The sequence below is a fragment of the Mandrillus leucophaeus genome, unplaced genomic scaffold (assembly GCF_000951045.1).
Source record: "Mandrillus leucophaeus isolate KB7577 unplaced genomic scaffold, Mleu.le_1.0 Scaffold867, whole genome shotgun sequence".
Taxonomy (NCBI): Eukaryota; Metazoa; Chordata; class Mammalia; order Primates; family Cercopithecidae; genus Mandrillus; species Mandrillus leucophaeus.
In genome coordinates this window covers 256,675-276,803 of record NW_012109441.1, presented here as the reverse complement: position 1 = coordinate 276,803, position 20,129 = coordinate 256,675, and positions in this window count along the sequence as shown.

Genomic DNA, 20,129 nt, shown 5'->3' with positions numbered 1-20,129 from the left:
TAAAACAAATTGAATTCTGCTTCTATCTTTGCCCTGCACTTCCTGAGTGATGGGAGTGAACTCTCATGTCCTTTTCTGTCAAAAGATAGTGCTGAATGATTTCTAAGGTAGTTTGCAGTTCCAACATTCAATGCCATTTTGCTAACAAGTGGGCAGTCAACAGGCATATTCAACAGAAATACTAGGAGGATCTCAGGCTAAACATACCAATTCAATTCAAAATACTCCAAAACAGTCACATCCCCCTGGAGTGTAAAGAAAAAATCTAAAATTACAAATGCCTGGAGTGTTTCTAGCCATGATATTTAACTTATTTGAGATTTTAAAACACTAGTTTAATAGCCCATTTTTATTGCTGATCACAGGTAGAAATTCTGGGCAGCATACAAAAAGCAAGTACTCAAGGACTCCAAAAAGTAAACAAAAGCAGGTGGATTGTGAACAGGGTCAAAACTTGGAGGGGGCCCCTCCTGGGGAGTGAGTTTTCAGTGTTTTCCCCTTTTTTCTCCCAGTTCTGCCCTGACATCAGGCCTCAGGTGCAGAGCTGCACTACGTGGTAGCACAAGCCCTGAGTCAATAAGAGAAATACCAGCTTTCTGGCCAGAGGAACCAAGAAAAAGGGTCCCTGTGGGCGGGGCTGTGTAGGGGAATCTCCAAACTGAGAGTGCAGGAGGAAACTCCCTAATTCTGAGTCTGAACCCTCAGGAGTACCAGGTTCCCCCTGAGCTGCACATGCATGTGACATACCCTAAGGGCACAGCAAAGACTTTGAGAACTGAATGAAGATTAAATCTTTTAATATTAGAAGACTTCGGCCGGGCGTGGTGGCTCACACCTGTAATTCCAGCACTTTGGAAGGCCAAGGCGGGTGGTTCACCTGAGGTCAGGAGTTCGTGACCAGCCTGGCCAACATGGTGAAACCCCTTCTCTACTAAAACCACAAAAATTAGCTGGGCGTGGTGTCTGTAATCCCAGTTACTTGGGAGGCTGAGGCAGGGAGAATCACTTGAATCTGGGAGGCAGAGGTTGCAGTGAGCCAAGATCGCGCCATTGCACTCCAGCCTGGGCAACAAGAGCGAAACTCCATCTCAAAAAAAAAAAAAAAATTAGAAGACTTCATTCTTCTGCATTGACCAAATAACTGTTCTAATGCTCTTCATTCCAATAAAAAGTTTGTAGCAGCTTACAGACATAATTTTAAACAATTTTTAAAAGACGAAAACAACATTGGGTCAAAGAGAAAATATGGTTAAGAAAAATAAGTGAAGCCAAGGAGTGAAACTAATGGACAACATGAATATCTTTAAAAAAAAATAGTGGTGTGCTGTCTTATACTGGCTAGCAAGAGCAGACTGTAAAGTATTCAGGATTTTTGAAGACAGTTGTTAACTATTGGTAACTTGATACCACGGTGGAAGTATTTATACTATAGAAATCAGTAATGCTACAAGTCAGAAGCATTGTTTTTCTTGAGAGCCAGTTTAACAGGACACATATTTATCAGCCAACTATAAATGGATAAAAAATAATTGGTTCTGGGCCATAGGATAGTGAAAGCAAAGAAGGAAGTAAAATGAGGTACAAGATTCATAGGATTCATTTTTTAAAAGTTGCCAAAAAGCCAAAAATTACATGTAATAGTTCAAGCCACACAGAACATTTACTCAAATAGGCCATGCATCATTCCATAAAGGTAATTCCAATAAATTCCAGAGTATCAGTATCTTAGAAACTATCTATATTCTAGGCCAGGAGCAGTGGCTCACGCCTATAATCCCAACACTCTGGGAGGTCAATGTGGGCAGATCCCTAGAGCCCAGGAGTTTGAGACCAGCCTGGGCAACATGGCAAAACCCCATCTCTACAAAAAATTTAGCTGGATGGGGTGCACCTGTAGTCCCAGCTACTCAGGAGGCTAGGCGGGAGGATCGCTTGAACCCTGGAGGCAGAGGTTGCAGTGAGCTGAGATTGTGCCATTGCTCGCCAACCTGGACAACACAGTAAGACCCTGTCAAAAAAAAAAAAAAAAAAGGAAAGAAACAAACTATATTCTGCAACTATACTGTAATAAAATTAGAACTTGATAACTAAAATATACTTAAAATTGTAAGTGAACAAATCTATTTATCAGTAACAGGGATTTAAAAGGCAGTCGTGGATGGGAGGATCGCTGGAGTCCGGGAGATGGAGGCTGCAGTGAGGCATGATTGCGTCACTGAACTCCAGCCTCAGCAACAGAGTGGGACCGTGTGTCAAATAAATAAATAGCAGTTATAAAGAAAATTAACTATTTTTAAACCAGGTGGTAAAAATGTTACACATAAAATATACATATAAAATAATGTTATAATTTCAAATACATTTATTAGAACAAGAAAAGTTAAAATAAATGACCTAAAAATTCTACTCAAAACTTTGGAAAAAGAAATTGAGCAAACCTAAAGAAATAAGAAGAAAAGGAGTTAGTTATAAAGATAAGAATAGAAAGCAATGAAACAGAAATAGAGAACAAAAAACTAGGTAATGAAAATTAACACACTTTTGATTCCAAAAGCTGCTTATTTAAAAATATTTGTAAGATATTCACTTACAACAAGGCTGATTATGGATAACGGGAGAAAAAATGAATAAACAAATACATAATGAAAAAGGGGGAACAGCTACAGAGATGACACAGAAAGTGTAGAGTATTATGAACAAGTATATGCTAATAAATTTGAAAACCTAGGTGAGATAGGTAAATTCCTAGAAACATTTCATCTATCAAAATTAGCACAAGAAGAATACAAAACTTGACTATACCAGTAAGTATTAAAGCAATTTTTAAAGTTATCAATGACCTCTAATAAAAATTTATATTTTTTTAAATGCCCAGATGGTTTCACAGATGAGTTCTATCAAACATTTGAGGAACATGAAACTTCTATATTATGTATTTTTTCCAGAAAATAGAAAAAAGATTAAACCTGATTAGCTAATTTTATCAGAAAGTGTAATCTTGATTCAAAATTGAGTTGTGGAAAACTCAAGGGAAGAAAATAATAGGCCCGTTTCACCTTAAACACAGATGGGAGACAAAATAATTATTTATGAACCGAATTCAACAATATTACAAATAATAATACTGGGAGGCCAAGGTGAGAGGATTGCCTGAGGCCAGGAGTTCAAGACCAGTGTGGACAACATACTGAGATCCTGTCTCCACAAAAAATTAAAAAATTAGCCAGGTGTGGTGGTGAGCATCTGTAGTCTCAGCTACTGGGGAGGCTGACGCAGGAGGATCACTTGAACCCAGGAGTTTGAGGCTGCAGTAAGCTATGATTGCACCACTGCATTTTGGCCTGTGCAACAGAGCAAGACCCTGTCTCTAAAAATATATATAATAATAACAATAATAATAATGATTATGCTAGTAATGATACATCAAGATCTAATAGGGAATCCTTGGAATACTAGGGTGGTTCAATATAATAAAATATATTGTTGCTATAATTCACCATATTCATAGACAGAAAAGTCATTTCCTTTGCTCAGTCTATTAATAAAAGACATTTGGTAAAGTATATCCATTTGTGATTTTTGGAAAACAGTTAAGGAGGCAGGAATCAAAAGTTTCTTATTTTGGTAAAGGTTATATTCCAAAAAATCTGTAACCACCAGTATACATAATGGAAAAACCTCAGGTACCCAAGACAAGAATGTTCACTATAATTACTAGCTTAACATAGCACAAAGCCTATGGGCAACATAGCAAGACTCATTTACCAAAAATAAATTTAAAACATTTTAATTAGCTGGCATGGTGGTGTGTGCCTATAGTCCTACCTACTTGGGAGGCCAAGGCAGGAAGATTGCTTGCGCCCAGGAGTTTGAGCTTACTGTGAGCTGTGATCACACTCCTGCACTCCAGCCTGGGTGACAAAGGAAGACCCTGTCTCTAAAAAATAAAAAAATACAAATACACATAAAAATTAGCACTAAACCAACAATGACTGTGTACCATGAACTGAAAAATATTAATTTTACCATTTGCATCTGAGGTTAACAATATGTCAATGACTTAAATAATATCGTATCTCTGAGAGTAATTTCTCCTGTATTTCCAAGACAAATGTTAGATAATTTTCCATTTTTTCCATTCAACAAAATAAACAGGAAATATAATTAAAGTTTTACTTGAGGATTGGGATTTAGAAAGGAAGACAGGAATTAAGAATAATCCTTAGTTCTCTTCCTAATTTTCACCTCTCTCACTGATACATATGTATTATTTTCTTTTTGTGTCTTTTAGAATCTAATAAACATGTTCTATATTATATAACAAACTATAATATATGGATTATCTTTAGTCTTCCTTACCAAGTTCTTAACTCTGCTGGCTCTGGGGCACTGGACATACCATGTAAGAAGAAAAATGTTTTAACTCCATTGAACTTATTCAGAAGCATCGGAAATTGGTTCAGCAATATTCAACTTTGCCCAGCAATGTTTATGAAAGTTTCATATATAGAATAGTGTAAGTATGTGTAATACAGAATGTATGCTCTCAAAAACTAAGAGATAAAGTATGGAGATCCTAAACTCTGTTGACATAGAAGAGGGTGGATTTCTCGAAGAAACAGCCTTCTATAGAAAATGGCTTGTATGAATTGGGATTCTCCAGAGAAGCAGAACCAATAGGATGTTGGCAGAGAGAGATTTATTTTAAGTAATTGACTCATACTACTGTGGGAACTGGCACGTTCAAAATCTGCAGGCAGGCTGGAGACCCGGGAAGAGCTGATGTTGCGGCTCGAGTCTGAAGGCAGCCCAGAGGCAGAATTCCCTCTTCCTTGGGGGAACCTCAGTCTTTGCCCTTAAGACCTTCAACTGATTGGAAGGGCCACTTAAATTATGGAGGGTAATCTGCTTTACCCAAAATCTATTGATTTAAATGTAAATCTCATCTAAAAAATACCTTCACAGCAATATCTAGACTGGTATTCAAATGTCTAGAAACCATAGCCTAGCCAAGTTAACACATAAAATTAACTATCACTTGGCTCAAGGTGAAACTTCCAGATCAATGTGGCAGGAGTGTTGAGGAAGGAAGTGAACTCAGTTCTAACTAAGTAGGGCAGCCGAATCGTCACTGAAGTGTGGCACTGGCCTTTCACCAAGGTAACATGTGGCAAAGTTTTAAATTAGGATAGGTACCAGGCAAAAGCTGGGTGAATCGATGGAGGCTTTTGTGCCAACCTTCACAGACTGTCTGCGTCAGACTGCCCTGGATAGCATACAAAGGAAAAAAAGACAAATTACAAGCCTTTAATCCAAACTCACGACATGAATGAAAAACTGTAAATGCCTCTACAGCAGTTTTAAAGGCTATCAGTTTTAAACGCTATCTTTCCTCCTGCAACCCAGCACAGATATGGCTGAGGGTCAAGCCCAGGGGCTTATGGTAAAGGTTATGAAGTTGTAGAAATGTTTGTTGCATCATCCAACAGCGGCTGTTGTGATAAGGCAAGACCACTGGTTGAGATAGACTGGACCCTGAGATATGAAATAGGGACATATGAGCAGACACAGAGAAGTCTGAGTGAGAACTATGAATCACTACACCCCTCTGAGGGTCCTTGCTGAAAGAAGCAGACTCACTGTATTAGTTACCTATTGCCATGTAACAAATGACACTAGCTTAAAATAACAGACATTTACTATTAGGTGTTACTGCGACAATAGGGGATTTTTTAATATGGATTGTGTGTTTGATAATATGGTATCAATTTCAAGTATCTTGGGGGTGATGACAGTATTAGGATTATGCAGGAGAAATGTCCTTATTCTTGAATCATACATGAAAAAATATTAAGGATTCAAGTGGCATAATTTCCAAAGATTACTCTCAGATTGTTTAACAAAATGGTTCTTCAACAGTAAACAGATAAACAAAACATTGTCTATTCATACAACAGAGTACTATGTAAGCAATGAAACTTCATGAACTACTGAAAATGTAACAACATGGATGAATATCATAGAAACAAAATACTAAGTGAAGAAGCCAGACTTGCAAAAATACATACTGTGTGTTTCCATTATCTGTTATGTTTCCATTATCTATACAGTGCAGCACACCAACTCCAAACTTAATGGCTTAAAACAAAAACAATCATTTTATTATCTCTTGTGAACCTGTGAATTAACTGGACTCTAAGAACCACTGATGTAGTCCATGAACCAAAGCACATATTCACGGCAGCGGCTCCACCCAGCACCTCACACCTCTGATGTTTACTGGCTGCCTATCGGATTTGAACACCTTCAGAGTACTGTGAAATTTCCCCTACCTTTTGAGTCCTGCCTCCCTAAAGTAGAAACCAGAAAGCTCACTTCCCCTAGCCACCTTTGAAGCTAGAGCACCTAAGTTCCACCAATTAAATTCATCCACCTAAGACTTCAGTTACAAAGGGAGCCACAGGAGGAATCAGGGTGTGGGGGAGCGGAGCACGTTTTACTGTATTTATTTCTCTGGCAAAGGTGACAGAAGCAGCAACTGTCTTTTGAGGAAGCAGTGGGTTTTTTTCCTTTTTTTTTTTTTAAGTGAAGTTCCTGAAACAGAAGTGGTTTAGGAGGTGTCTTCAGTGGTGGCTGCAGCAACGTCCAGGTGCTAACAATAGAACAAGCAGCAGCATCTAGAAGCTGTGGGGCAGCAGCAGTGGTGTGGCTCATCAGACCTGCTCTCTGCGTGGTCTGAGCAGTGGCTCATCAGACCTGCTGTCTGCGTGGTCTGAGCCGTTACACACATGTGCCTTTCATCCGTAGTTCCAGCATTTCCTCTCTAAAAGTCTAGTTCTGAGAGAGATTTCTCTGGTAGACTTTTCAAAGTTTTATCAAACTCAAAGAAGGAACCAGGAAGAATACAAGAGCCTTGATCCAAAGAGTATTTGAAAAATAGAGCTGTATCTCTCAGTGAGGAAATAATTTCTAGGCTAGAGATTCAAAATGGCTAACGTACTAGAGGGCAATAAAATCATAACCTTGGCGTTATCTTCTTTACCAGAGAAAAAAAGAAAGCCAGCATCCCTTATCAGCTCTCTGCTGATTAACCTCTAATCGCACAGGGCTGGCCGGGTTCTTCTTAGGTAAATTACAGTCTCTGAGACACTCAGCGTTTGATCAGGCAGGGTTATGAGCAAAGGTTCAAGTGTGATATTAAATAATCAAGCACGTACAATTTTGCCTTATTTACAATTTTGAAACACTTTTCCTACATAATTTCTGACCTTAAGGGGCAGAATTAACCAAATAAAACTTTTCAGAAATGCTCTAATTCAGTTCCACTCATTTTATCATCTCTATTTGGCCTGTTTTAGGGTTAAGATATAAAGAGCCCCTTGTTGTGTAGTCAGCAAAACAAAAGTCTTATGCTATGAAGACTCGAGAAATCACCTCTGTCTGGTAGGGCTTAGCCTGTAAGGTCATAATCATATTTACTTCTTTCATGACCTAGCAATAATTGTGTTGTCACTCATCAACTCATTTATTCTGAAAACTCTCCCTCAGGAGAACTCAACAGCTAAGGATTTTGCTTGCAGTGCCTGTAACTGTGGATTAAATCCCATTTTCTCTGAAATGCCCAAAGTTCACCAGTGATCTGGACTTGTCACAAGTAACATCCTTTTCCACCTGTCAGGTGGGGACTCAATAAGCTATGAGTTCCTGTCCTAGGAGGACTTTGTAAGCTCTGTTTCCACATATAAACTGCAATCCTTGCTCTTTAATGATCTAATACCCAATTAAATGAGATTTTCCCTTAAATGTAACATTTCTGGAATAATCGCGATTCCAGATTTATAGGTAGAAGGACTATTGAACCATTGCACGTTTAATACGTGGCTATAAAAACATAAAGTGATCCATAAAAGCACCTAGCATAGTTTGCAGAAAAGAACTGTATGTCAAATTTTCTATAGAATCATCGTATATTTTACCAGTGATCCTGTCTATAAAAATGCTTGGTTGTTTATAGATGTATGGGAGCAAATTTTCACTCAATGTTCTTTCACAAAGGATAGTTGAGATTTTTCTAAGCTTAAAATATTGTAAAAGTACTTTCCAGAATTCCAGTCAATAGCGTCATTATATCATCCTCAATTTCTCCTAATTACCTTGTAAATTATATTGAGATTTACTATAGCTTATCTTTCCTGAATTCTGAGATTCCTTGGGAACAAGATACCATTCAAAGAACTTTTAGTTTCATTTTCCACAAGCATAGGCTGAAATTGAGGAGTGTAGATAGACAAACCAAGAAGAAATAAAATGCTTTCTCATACGCTTATCAGAAAATAGAACATTTATTCCAAAGGGCAGGTTTATCAGAAAAAAATGAACATTTAAAATAGTATCTACAGCATTCTAAAATAAATCATCATAATTAAACATTGATTTACAACTTTACCCAGTCTCATTTCTTGTTCCATTGATCTGGGGTTAGCAGACTATGTTGATGAATGCATCTGCTTCTGTACTAAAACAGTCCTATAACTGCTAGTTTTTATGTCCCCTGGCATAATCTGACCAGGGCTGGCAACATCAGCCTAAACTAGTAAATTTGTTCTTGCAATTCTATTCTCTGCAGTATCAAGTGTCAAGAATATCTAGTAGAGGCCGGGTGCGGTGGCTCATGACTATAATCCCAGCACTTTAAGAGGCCAAGGTGGGCACATCACTTGAGGTCAGAAGTCAGAGACCAGCCTGGCCAACATAGTGAAATCCCATCTCCACTAAAACTACAAAAATTAGCCAGGTGTGGTGGCATGTACCTGTGCTCAGGAGGCTGAGGCAGGAGAATCACTTGAACCCAGGAGGCAAGGGTTGCATTGAGCCAAGATCTTGCCACTGCACTTCAGCCTGGGCAACAGGGTGAGACTCCATCTCAAAAAAAAAAAAATTGTAGAGTCATTTCCACAGAGCCTCTGAGGTTGTCCTTCCTGTTGTTTCTCTCAAAAGACCCAGCTTTTGATGAGTAACTTATAGCAGAGGCCTTCAGACAAGCATGAGGATAAAGCAGAAAGCATCTGTTCACGGCAAGGCCAGATGGCTCTGTTTAATTTATTACAGTGACCAACAATATCGGACTAGAAGAGTAGAATCTTCCATTTCACCATTGCACAAGGACCAAGAGTCATTAGTCCAAAGATATGAACACACTTTAGACAGTGAGGGCATTGACAACTTTCCATGGTCTTCTTTCCAATCTACCCTATAAAGTGTGCATTAGGACTCCTACGAATTGACAACAGTATTTTAAACCCAGAAGCAAAATCTTCTTCAAAATGAATGTATTAACAGTCACCATGCCAAACTTGGAGTACGAACAAGAGCATCCTTTTACCCTTACTGAAACCTATGCGGTCACTAAAACGTATATCAATAATATTTTTAACCTGGACAAAATTAATCTAGAAAATTGAGCTACTGTTTTTCGTTTGTTTGTTTGTTTTGAGACGGAGTCTCGCTTTGTCGCCCAGGCTGGAGTGCAGTGGCGCGATCTCGGCTCACTGCAAGCTCCGCCTCCCGGGTTCACGCCATTCTCCTGCCTCAGCCTCCCGAGCAGCTGGGACTACAGGCACCCGCCACCGCGCCCAGCTAATTTTTTGTATTTTTAGTAGAGACGGGGTTTCACCGTGTTAGCCAGGATGGTCTCGATCTCCTGACCTCGTGATCCACCCGCCTCGGCCTCCCAAAGTGCTGGGATTACAGGCGTGAGCCACCGCGCCCGGCCGAACTACTGTTTTTTACTTGTCAGCTTTTACCACATTGTGGGTTTGAGACACAAGGTAGCTCTTTTGATAGTACAGCCTTAATTTAAAATATATAAATCATGCCAAACACATCTAATTACTTTTAGCTTCCTTCACAGGTGCAGGAAGGTGAAAGATTAAGCCTTTGGCTCCACCTAGTGGCCACATGGGTAGTGGCTGTCTAGTGAGAAAAAGATTTGGAGGCGTGAAAAATAGCTTGACAATGTTAGTGTTCTGGATTCAGGGTATGAGGTTTGAAGAAGGCAACAATAAAAAAGAATTTTCAGAGAAACTTGTCACTTAAGTGCATAGGTACCTGAGAGTGAGCAACTGTTATAGTTTTGATATCTCAATAACCGAGTGACAATGAAACATTTGAAAATAAACATAAAGAAGGTAACAATTATAAGAAACTTTAGGTGCTTCAGAAGCAAATGGGTTTTTTCGTTGTTTGTTTTTAAAATAATTTAAAAACTTGATGCTATTAGCACAAAGCACTAAAAGTTATCAAGATATTAAGTGAGAGCATTCTGATAAGAAACCACCGCTTGCTGGGCAGATTATGCTAAAGGGAAAGAAAAAGTTTTTCCTGTCTCTTTAAGTGTAGAGGGTATATTCCAAGATCAATTTTAAATTACAAATCCTCTCCTTTTTTGCTTATTAATTCGAATTCATCATTATGTGTGTGTTTTACAGAAATACATATATAGTTGAATGACAATTTTATTTAAAGCTTTCAGCTTTAGTTTTAAAATGTAGTTAATCTTATCAATACAATACATGAAGGTATATCCACACAGAATTTTGAGTTTTGCACCTTAATTTGAGTTTTGCAAAAATTAAATATGGACAAAGGTATATACATAGAAAGTCACTTAGTGACCCAATAATCTTTCTATGATACACTTAAGAACATTTTTAGGTAATAAAAAGTCACTTATTAATTAACTCAGTGAAAATTAGTCCAAAGTAACAAAATCATTTGAGGCTGCAAAACAACATTATCACTATTGATATTAGGAGTTTTTCAAAGAGGTAAAATTCTAACATTTTTACATAGAGTGCAAGCAAAGTAACTAAGTCAAATGACTTGCAATATTTTTCTGAAATTCACAGGAGTCAATAGTTTTTTTAAAAAGCATCTCTTGTAACATTTAATTAAACACATACATTTTCATTTAAGTTTGCATCCCACAAACCACTGACACACTCATTGACACAGTGAATGAGTCTAGTGACAGGAAACAAATTATTTTTGTTAGGTCATTTCTAATACTCTGCCTCCAACAAAATAAGGAGGACCTATTCAAACTGTCAGCTGTTATATCATTTAAAGTAATTTTGGAGAGGAGGCCAGGCAGGAGGATCGCTTGAGGCCAGGAGTTCAAGACCAGCCATGGGCAACATAATGAGGCCCTATCTCTATGAATAATAATAATAAAATCAGTCAGGCATAGTCAGATGTGTCTGTAGTCCTAGATACTCAAAAGACTGAGGCAGGAGGATCATTTGAGCCCAGGATTTCGAGGTTACAGTGAGCTATGATTGCACCACTACACTCCATCTTGGGTGATGGGGCCAGCCAAACACCACAGAAAAAACTGCGACTCCACTCCCACCAGCTAAGGTCAAATGAGGAGCCTAGACTTTCACCCTCACCTGGCTGTAATAAGGAAGCCAACACTTCAACACACACACGCACACACACCAGGAGGGTGTCAGAGAAAGTGAGTAGGGAGTCAGGATGTTCATGCACTCTTGGTGAAAATGTACTACTCCCTTCCCCAAGTCCCTGAAATGTCAATGGAAACCTAGATTTCCATTCCCCACCCAACAGTAATGAAGCATCTCTTCCCCTCTCCTCTAGGGTGGTGTCAGACAATGCCTAATGGAGAGTGAGGATTTTCATCACCACCCAGAGTTAATCCAGCAACCACTCCCTGATACCTACTACTCACTCCTCCACTCCACTGTTCCATCTTGGTGTCAGTAGAGGTCATGTGAGGGATAGTAAGTGGCACTCTTATCCCAACCAGCCAGGGAGGTATTAGTGGGCACCTGACAGGGAGGCAGAATTTCTCTCCCCACTCAGTAATAATGGGGACCTATCTGAGGTGTCAATGAAGGCAGAGTGAGAAACCTGGGCTCCTACCCCTACCTAGAGTCATGAAGCTCATCCACCTACCTACTGGAGTGGTGTTAAAAGAAGCCAACTAAAACAGAGTTTAAATAAGACCAATAGCCTTATAACATAATGCCTGAAATGTCCAAGTTTTAATTGGAAATTATTTGTCATATCAGGAACCAGGAATACCTCGAACTGAATTTAAAAAAAAAAACAATAAAATGGATGCCAAAATGGAAAGAAAAGCCTGATGAAGATTTTAAAGCCACCATTATTAAAATGCTTTGATGAGCAATTAACACTTAAAGAATGAAAAAATAGGATGTCCAGTTCTGTGGTTTAAAAAAAGGAAGAAGAAAAGATCAGAAAAGAAAAAAATAGAATGTTTCAGCATAAAAATAGGATATATAGGGAAGAAAATGTGGAAATTTTAGAACTGAAAAGTACAATAGCCAAAATAAAAAGCACAATAAATAAGCTTAGCAACAGAAGGAGAGAACAGAGGAAAGAATTAGCTACCCTGAAGAGAGAACAATAGCAGTCATCCAGTCTAAACAAAGGAAAGAAAGAAAATACACTGAAAAAAATGGACAAAGCCTCAGGGACCCATGGGGCTATAACAAAAGATTTAATGTTCATATACTCAGAGTCCCAAAATGAGGAAAAAGAGAGTGAATCTGAAAAAAATTATCAAATAAATATGGTTGAAAACTTCCCAAATTTGGCAGAAGATATAAACCTAGTGATTTAAGAAGGTGAGTGAATCCCAAACAGGAGAAACCCAAAGAAAGCCACACCAAAACCATAGTAATTAACTAAAAATTAAAGACAAAAAAAATCTTGAAAGCAGTAAGAGATAAATGACATCTAACAGGTGAAAAAAATGACAGAGCAAAATTTTCATCAGAAACTGTGTAAGCCTGAAGGAGGTCACCACATTTTTCCAGTGCTGAAAGGAAAAAAAAATGTCAACTTAGAACACTATATCAGCAAAAATATCCAAGGAAATTAAGACATACACGGATGAGGGAAAACTAACAGAATTTGTCACTAACAGGTCTACCCTAAAAAACCCAAAAAGTTGAATTGAGGACAGTTGGAACATCAGGAAGGAAGAAAGAACATGGCAAGAAAAAATATGGGTTAAAAAATGGACTTTACTTCTTCTCTTGAGTTATCTAAATTATAGGGTTGAAGAAAAACTTTTAATACTGTATCATATGGTTATAAATGTATATAGAGAAAATATTACAGGCAATTATAAATGAAGGAAGGTAAACAAACATAAAGGGAAAAGAAATTTCTACACATCACTCAGACTGGTAATTAATGATAATAAATAAGTTACATAAATATAATGTAATACCTACAACAACCACTAAAAGAGCTATACAAAGAGGTACACAGACATATACACACACACACAGCTATAGATAAATTAAAATGGAATTTTAAAATTATTTAGGAAACAATGAAAAAGAAAACAAAGAAATGAAAAACAGAGAGAACAAACAGAAAACAAAAAATAAAATGTCTGACTTAAGCCTGGACGTAACAATATTATAGGAAATATAAATGGCCTAAATACATCAATTATAAGAGACAAAGCTTGGCAGAATAGATTTAAAAATATGACTCTGTCGGGTGCGGTGGCTCATGCCTGTAATCCCAGCACTTTGGGAGGCCAAGGCGGGTGGATCACGAGGTCAGGAGTTAACCATCCTGGCTAACATGGTGAAACTCCGTCTTTACTAAAAACACAAAAATTAGCCAGCTGTGGTGGCACATGCCTGTAGCCCCAGCTACTCAGGAGGCTGAGGCAGAAGAATCTCTTGAACCCGGGAGCTGGAGGTTGCAGTGAGCTGAGATCACGCCACTTCACACCACTGCACTCCAGCCTGGGCAACAGAGGGAGATTCCGTCTCAAAAAGAAAAAAAAAAAAAAGTCAATCATTTGCTGTTTATGATAAACTCACTTCGAATATGATGATATAGGTGGTTCATAAGCTAAAGGATAGAAAAACATATCAGGCAAAAATAATAAATAATAAAGGTGTTCTAAATAAATTTAGAACAAAGAAAATTACTAGAAATGGGTAGGGACACTATATAATGATAAAAGGGTAAATCTACCAAAAAGACACAGCAATCTTATATATGTATGCACCAAACAACAGGGCTGCAAATTACATAAAGCAAAAACTGATAGAATTGAAAAGAAAATAGGCAAATCAACAGTGATTGTTGAAGACTTCAGTAGTTTTCTCTCAACAATTGATTAAACAAATAGACAAAAATTGAGAAAAACCTAGAATAAGTAACATCAAACAATAAGATCTAATCAACATTTATAGAACACTCCAATCAACAACAAAAAATACATTCTTTTCTTTTTCCTTGCTTTCAGTAGATTCCACAAGATTTTCTTTTTCTTTTTTTTTTTCTTTTTCCTTTTATTTTAAGTTCAGGGGTACATGTGCAGGTCTGTTACATAGGTAAACTAGTGTCATGGAGGTTTGTTTTACAGATTACTTCATCATCCAGGAATTAAGTCTAGTACCCATTAGTTATTTTTTCTGATCCTCAGCCTCCTCCCAATCTCCACCCTCCAATAGGCCCCAGTATGTGTTTTTCCTCTCTATGGTGTTCCATCATTTAGCCCCCACTTATAAGTGAGAACATGCAGTATTTGGTTTTCTGTTCCTGTGTTAGTTTGCTAAGGATAATGGCCTCCAGCTCCATCCATGTCCCTGCAGAAGACAGGATCTCATTCTTTTTATGGCTACATAGTATTCCATGGCAGAATACACATTTATTTATTTATTTATTTTGAGATGGAGTTTCGCTCTTAATGCCCACACTGGAGTGCAATGGCACAATCTCGGCTCACTGCAACCTCTGCCTCCCAGGTTCGAGCAATTCTCCTGCCTCTGCCTCCTGAGTAGCTGAGATTACAAGCACATGCCACCATGCCTGGCTAATTTTTTTTTTTTTTTTTTTTTTTTTTTTGTGGTAGAAATGAGGTTTCACCATGTTGGTTAGGCTGGTCTCAAACTCTTGACCTCAGGTGGTCCACTCACCTCAGCCTCCCAAAGTGCTAGGATTACAGGCATGGGCCACCACACCCAGCTAGAATACACATTTTTTTTAAGTGCCTACAGAATATATGCCAAGATAGACCATATCTAAGACAATAAAACAAACACCAACAAATTTTTTAAATAAAATCATAAAGAAAGTGTTCTCCTACCACAATGGAACCAAACCAGAAATCAACAACAGAAAAATAACAGGAAAATCTCTAAACATTTGGAGACAAAACAACACACTTAGAAATACATGGGTCAAGGAGGAAGTCTCAAGAAAATTTTTAAAAAATACACACAATAAACACAACTAAACAAAAATGAAAATATGCCATATCAGAATTTGTGGGATACAGTTATAGTAGTTATAAGAGGTAACTTTATTTTAAGTTCCAGGGTACATGTGCAGGATGTGCAGGTTTGTTACATAGGTAAACGTGTGCCATGGTGGTTTGCTGCACATATCAACCCATCACCTAGGTATTAAGCCAAGCATGCATTAGCTATTTTTCCTGATGCTCTCCCTCCTCCCACCCCTGCCCCAGACAGACCCCAGTGTGTATTTTCCCCCTCCGTGTGTCCATGTGTTTTCATTGTTCAGCTCCCATTTACAAGTGAGAACATGTGGTGTTTGGTTTTCTGTTCCTGCATTAGTTTGATGAGGATATGGCTTCCAGCTTCATTCATGTCTCTGCAAACAACAGGCTCTCATTCTTTTTTATGGCTGTATAGTATTTCATGGTGCGTATGTACATTTTCTTTATCCAGTCTGTCATTGATGGGCAGTTGGGTTGATTCCATGTCTTTGCTATTGTGAATAGTACTGCAATGAACATACACGTGCATGTATCTTTATAATGATACTTTATAAAGGAATGATTTGCATTCCTTTGGGCATTTACCCAGTCATGGGATTGCTGGGTCAAATGGCATTTCTGGTTCTAGATCTTTGAGGAATTGCCACACTGTCTTCCACAATGGCTGAACTAATTTACATTCCATCAACAATGTAAAGAAACAAGGTTCTCCGCAATCTTGTCAGCATCTGTTGTTTCTTGAGTTTTTAATAATTGCCATTCTGACTGGTGTGAGATGGCATTTCATTGTGGTTTTAATTTGCATTTGAGAAGTAAATTTAAAACACTAACTGCATACATTGGAAAAGAGGAAAAGTCTCAAACCAATAATCTAAGCTCTCACCTCAAGAATCTAGAAAAAGAACAGCAAAATAAAACGCCAGCAGAACAATGAAACTGAAAACAGAACAACAAAAGCAAAAACAAAACAAAAAAAATCAAAGAAGCAAAGAGCTGGCTCTCTAAAAGATTAATAAAATTGGCAAACCACTAGTAAGACTCAGAAAGAAAAAAAGAAGACAGAAGATAGAAGCTATGAAATGAAATGGGATATCATCAAAGATTCTACAGACATCAAAAGGATAATAAAATAATACTATGAACAATTCTACACACATAAATTTGACACTTAAATGAAATGGATCATTTCCTCAAAAAATATAAAGTGCCACAACTCACTAAATATAAAATAATTAATTCAAAAATTTCTATACCTATTAAGGAAATTGAATTCATAGTTTAAAAACTCACAAAAGGAAATATTTAGGAACAAATAGTTTTAATGAAGCATTCTACCGAAGATTTAAAGAAGAATTAACACCAATTAACAATCTCTTCCAGAAAATAGAAGCAGAGGAAGCATTTCCCAGTTTATTTTATAAAGCTAGAATTACCCCAATACCAAAACCAAACAATGACAATAGGAAGAAAAGAAAACTGTAGACTAATATTCCTCATGATGCAGCAATCTTTAAGTAAATATTAGCAAGTGGAATTTACCAATATATAAAAAGAATTATATACAATGACCACATGAGAGTTATCCCAGGGATGCAAAGCTGGTTGGATATTCATAAGTAATTTAATATAATCCATCACATTACAAGCTGAAGAGGAAAATTTACTTGTTCATATCAATTAATGAAGAAAAAGTATTTAACCTACTTTAACACACATTCATTATTTTTTTAATCTCAGAAATACAGGAGTAGATAATATCTTTCTTTACTTGATAAAGATCATCTACAAAAATCCTATGGCTAACATACTTGATTGTGAATGACCGAATAGTTTCTACCTACAATCAGGAACAAGGCAAGAATGTCCACTCTCACCACTCTTATTCACAGTGTTGGAAGTTCTAGACAGTGCAATAGGCATGAAAAAGGGAGATTAAAGGCATACAGATTGTGAAGTAAGAAATAAACAGTTCCCATTTGTAAGTGACATGATTGTCTATGTAGAAAATCACAAGGAATCTACAGAAAAACTTCTAGAATATGTGATTTCAGCAAATTAACAGAATACAGGACAAACAAACCAGTATCAATTATATTTCTACATACTCACAATGAACAGGTAATACCAAAAATATTGTTATTTTTATTATTATTATTATTTTGAGATGGAGTCTCGCTCTGTCACCCAGGCTGGAGTGCAGTGGCATGATCTCGGCTCACTGCAAGCTCCACCTCCTGGGTTCATGCCGTTCTCCTGCCTCAGCCTTCCCAGTAGCTGGGACTACAGGCACCCGCCACCACGCTCAGCTAATTTTTTGTATTTTTAGTATTTTTTGTATTTTTAGTAGAGACGGGGTTTCACCGTGTTAGCCAGGAAGGTCTCGATCTCCTGACCTCGTGATCAGCCCGCCTCGGCCTCCAAAAGTGCTGAGATTACAGGCATTAACCACTGTGCCTGGCCCAAAAATATAAATATATTATTTCCAATTACTCAAATACATGAAACACTTATGTGTAAATCTAACAAAACATGCAAGACTTGCAAGCTAAAAACTATGTAATGCTGGTGAATGACATCAAAGAAGATCTATTTAGTCTCTGTCTACATAGAGAGCAATACTGTTCATGGATTGGAAGACTCAACATAGTAAATATGTCAATTCTCCCCAAACTGATATACAAGTTTAACACAATTCCAATCAAAATTTTTGCAGATTATAGGTAGAATTATTCTAAAATTTACATGGAAAGGCAAAGGAACTAGAATATCTAAAATATTCTTTTTTCATATTATTATATTTTATTGCAGTATGTGTAGTGTATACTAACTTAAAGGGAAAAAATATAAACAAAATGAAAGATATGGAGGAAATGGCATCTTGCTTTAATCTTCAACTTAAGTTACCCTTAACAATTCATTTACACCATTATGCCAAATTGTAGTCATCCCTGCAGATCCATCTCTAGAGGAAAATCTAACTTGAATCATATGTTTCATATTTTGACTAGTTCATAGCATATCAATTAGCAACTTATGACTTGAAAATACTTTTTCTCGGTTGCATTTGACTACCTAAAATTCTACCGAGCATGCTGTTTAGCATGTCTTACTCCTCTGAAATCATCATCTACTTTCTAAAAATCAGAAAATTAGTTTGCTTGTGATTTGAAATTCAAAAAAGTTTGTAGAAAACACAGAAAGAATAAACTATGTAAAGTTTTATCCTTTTCTTCTCTCTAAAACAGCTACTTCGACAAAAAGAAGAGTAAGTGGATACTTTCTAACAACTCAAAACAAGAAAACCAAAATCAGAGGGTGCATGAATATATGTACACAGGTATGTACAGACTTAATCTCTATATTCCCCAAAACAGGCTTAAACAGGTAATCCCAGCATTCTAAATTCAGAAAGCAAAAATAAACAGTTTTGTTTCTAAATCAGCGGTATTACTAGCTGAAGTGTTTAGTAGAATACTGCAACTATAGATCAGCAGTACTTTGATGATATACCATTTAAGAAATCAAAATAATAAGCACATTCTTCTAACAGCAAAGAATTCTCCCACTTTTTATTTATTTTGACATATTGATATTTCCATAAACTTGCAAGTGGAAGATAAGCTGTTCAATAAAAGACTTCTTACATATATAATATACAGAAATTATTTTAGAAGTCTGTTCATGTAACAGATTATTTTGGCACTAACAGAAATTGTATACAATCCATCAGTTGTATGGCTAGAAATGAAACCATCACAAAACCAAGATACACAGGGCTTTCCTGCACTTAGTTTCAGGAAAAAGTTCCCAAGTAATTCTTTACTGTGTTAGAAGAATAAAGTACATTTGTCATAGTATACGTTATCGTATTCCCTCATAGCAGGGATTAAAGTTTTTAAATTAAACAATGTTCCCAGGTTTACTTCTGTCTGTACCTTCAGGAATAATCATATCACTGGTTACATACAATTCTCTCCTCATGCAAAAAAAAAAAAAACTGAAAAAACAAAAACCCTCAGTTAGTTGTTTTCTTAAGTCTAATTAAGCCAGACAAACTAATAATAGCAATTTAATTAGCAAGCTGTAAATCAGAGAGGTATAGAAATCCAGCAGTTAAACTGTATTTCCTGCCTATGGGGTACTGCTGCTACTCAATCTATTTTCTTCATGTATTAGAAGAATTAATAGACAGTGATGGTTAAAATAAGAATTTCAATATTGCCGCAAATGACATGAGAGAAAGACTTCCTAATGTGTGACAATCCTAATGATCCTTTAAAAGGTAAAGGATTGTGTGTATATGTGTGGAAAGGAGTAGGAAATAAAAGCAGGAGGTTAAGACAGATATTTAAAGGGAATGCCGAGATAGCTACATTACAATACTTATTTTTTTAAAAACTGAAGTCTGCCCAGCGTACCAAAAACATTTAAAAAAAAAAAAAAAAAGAGCAGACATCAGTGCAAGTTTAACCTGATAAAAAGCTAATTTTGTCGAGAAAAAGTCCAGTCCTTTCCTTATAAACACAAAGAAACGCAACAAGAATTTTAAAGGTAGTAGGCCAGAAAATGCAACAGTAACTCTTACAATCCTTTTCAATTAAACAGACAAATCAAGTTGAAGACAAGTGTTAAAATACTATTCAGCCTGAAGATTTATCAACCTATATATCCTGTTGTTCAATTGGCTTTTGATTTTAAAAAAATCAACAAACTTTATAAGAGCTACCACCACATTTAGAATGATGAAAATAAATTAGTTCCCCCCCAAAGATATTGTTGAACTTCTAAAGTATAAAAAGCTATATAATAT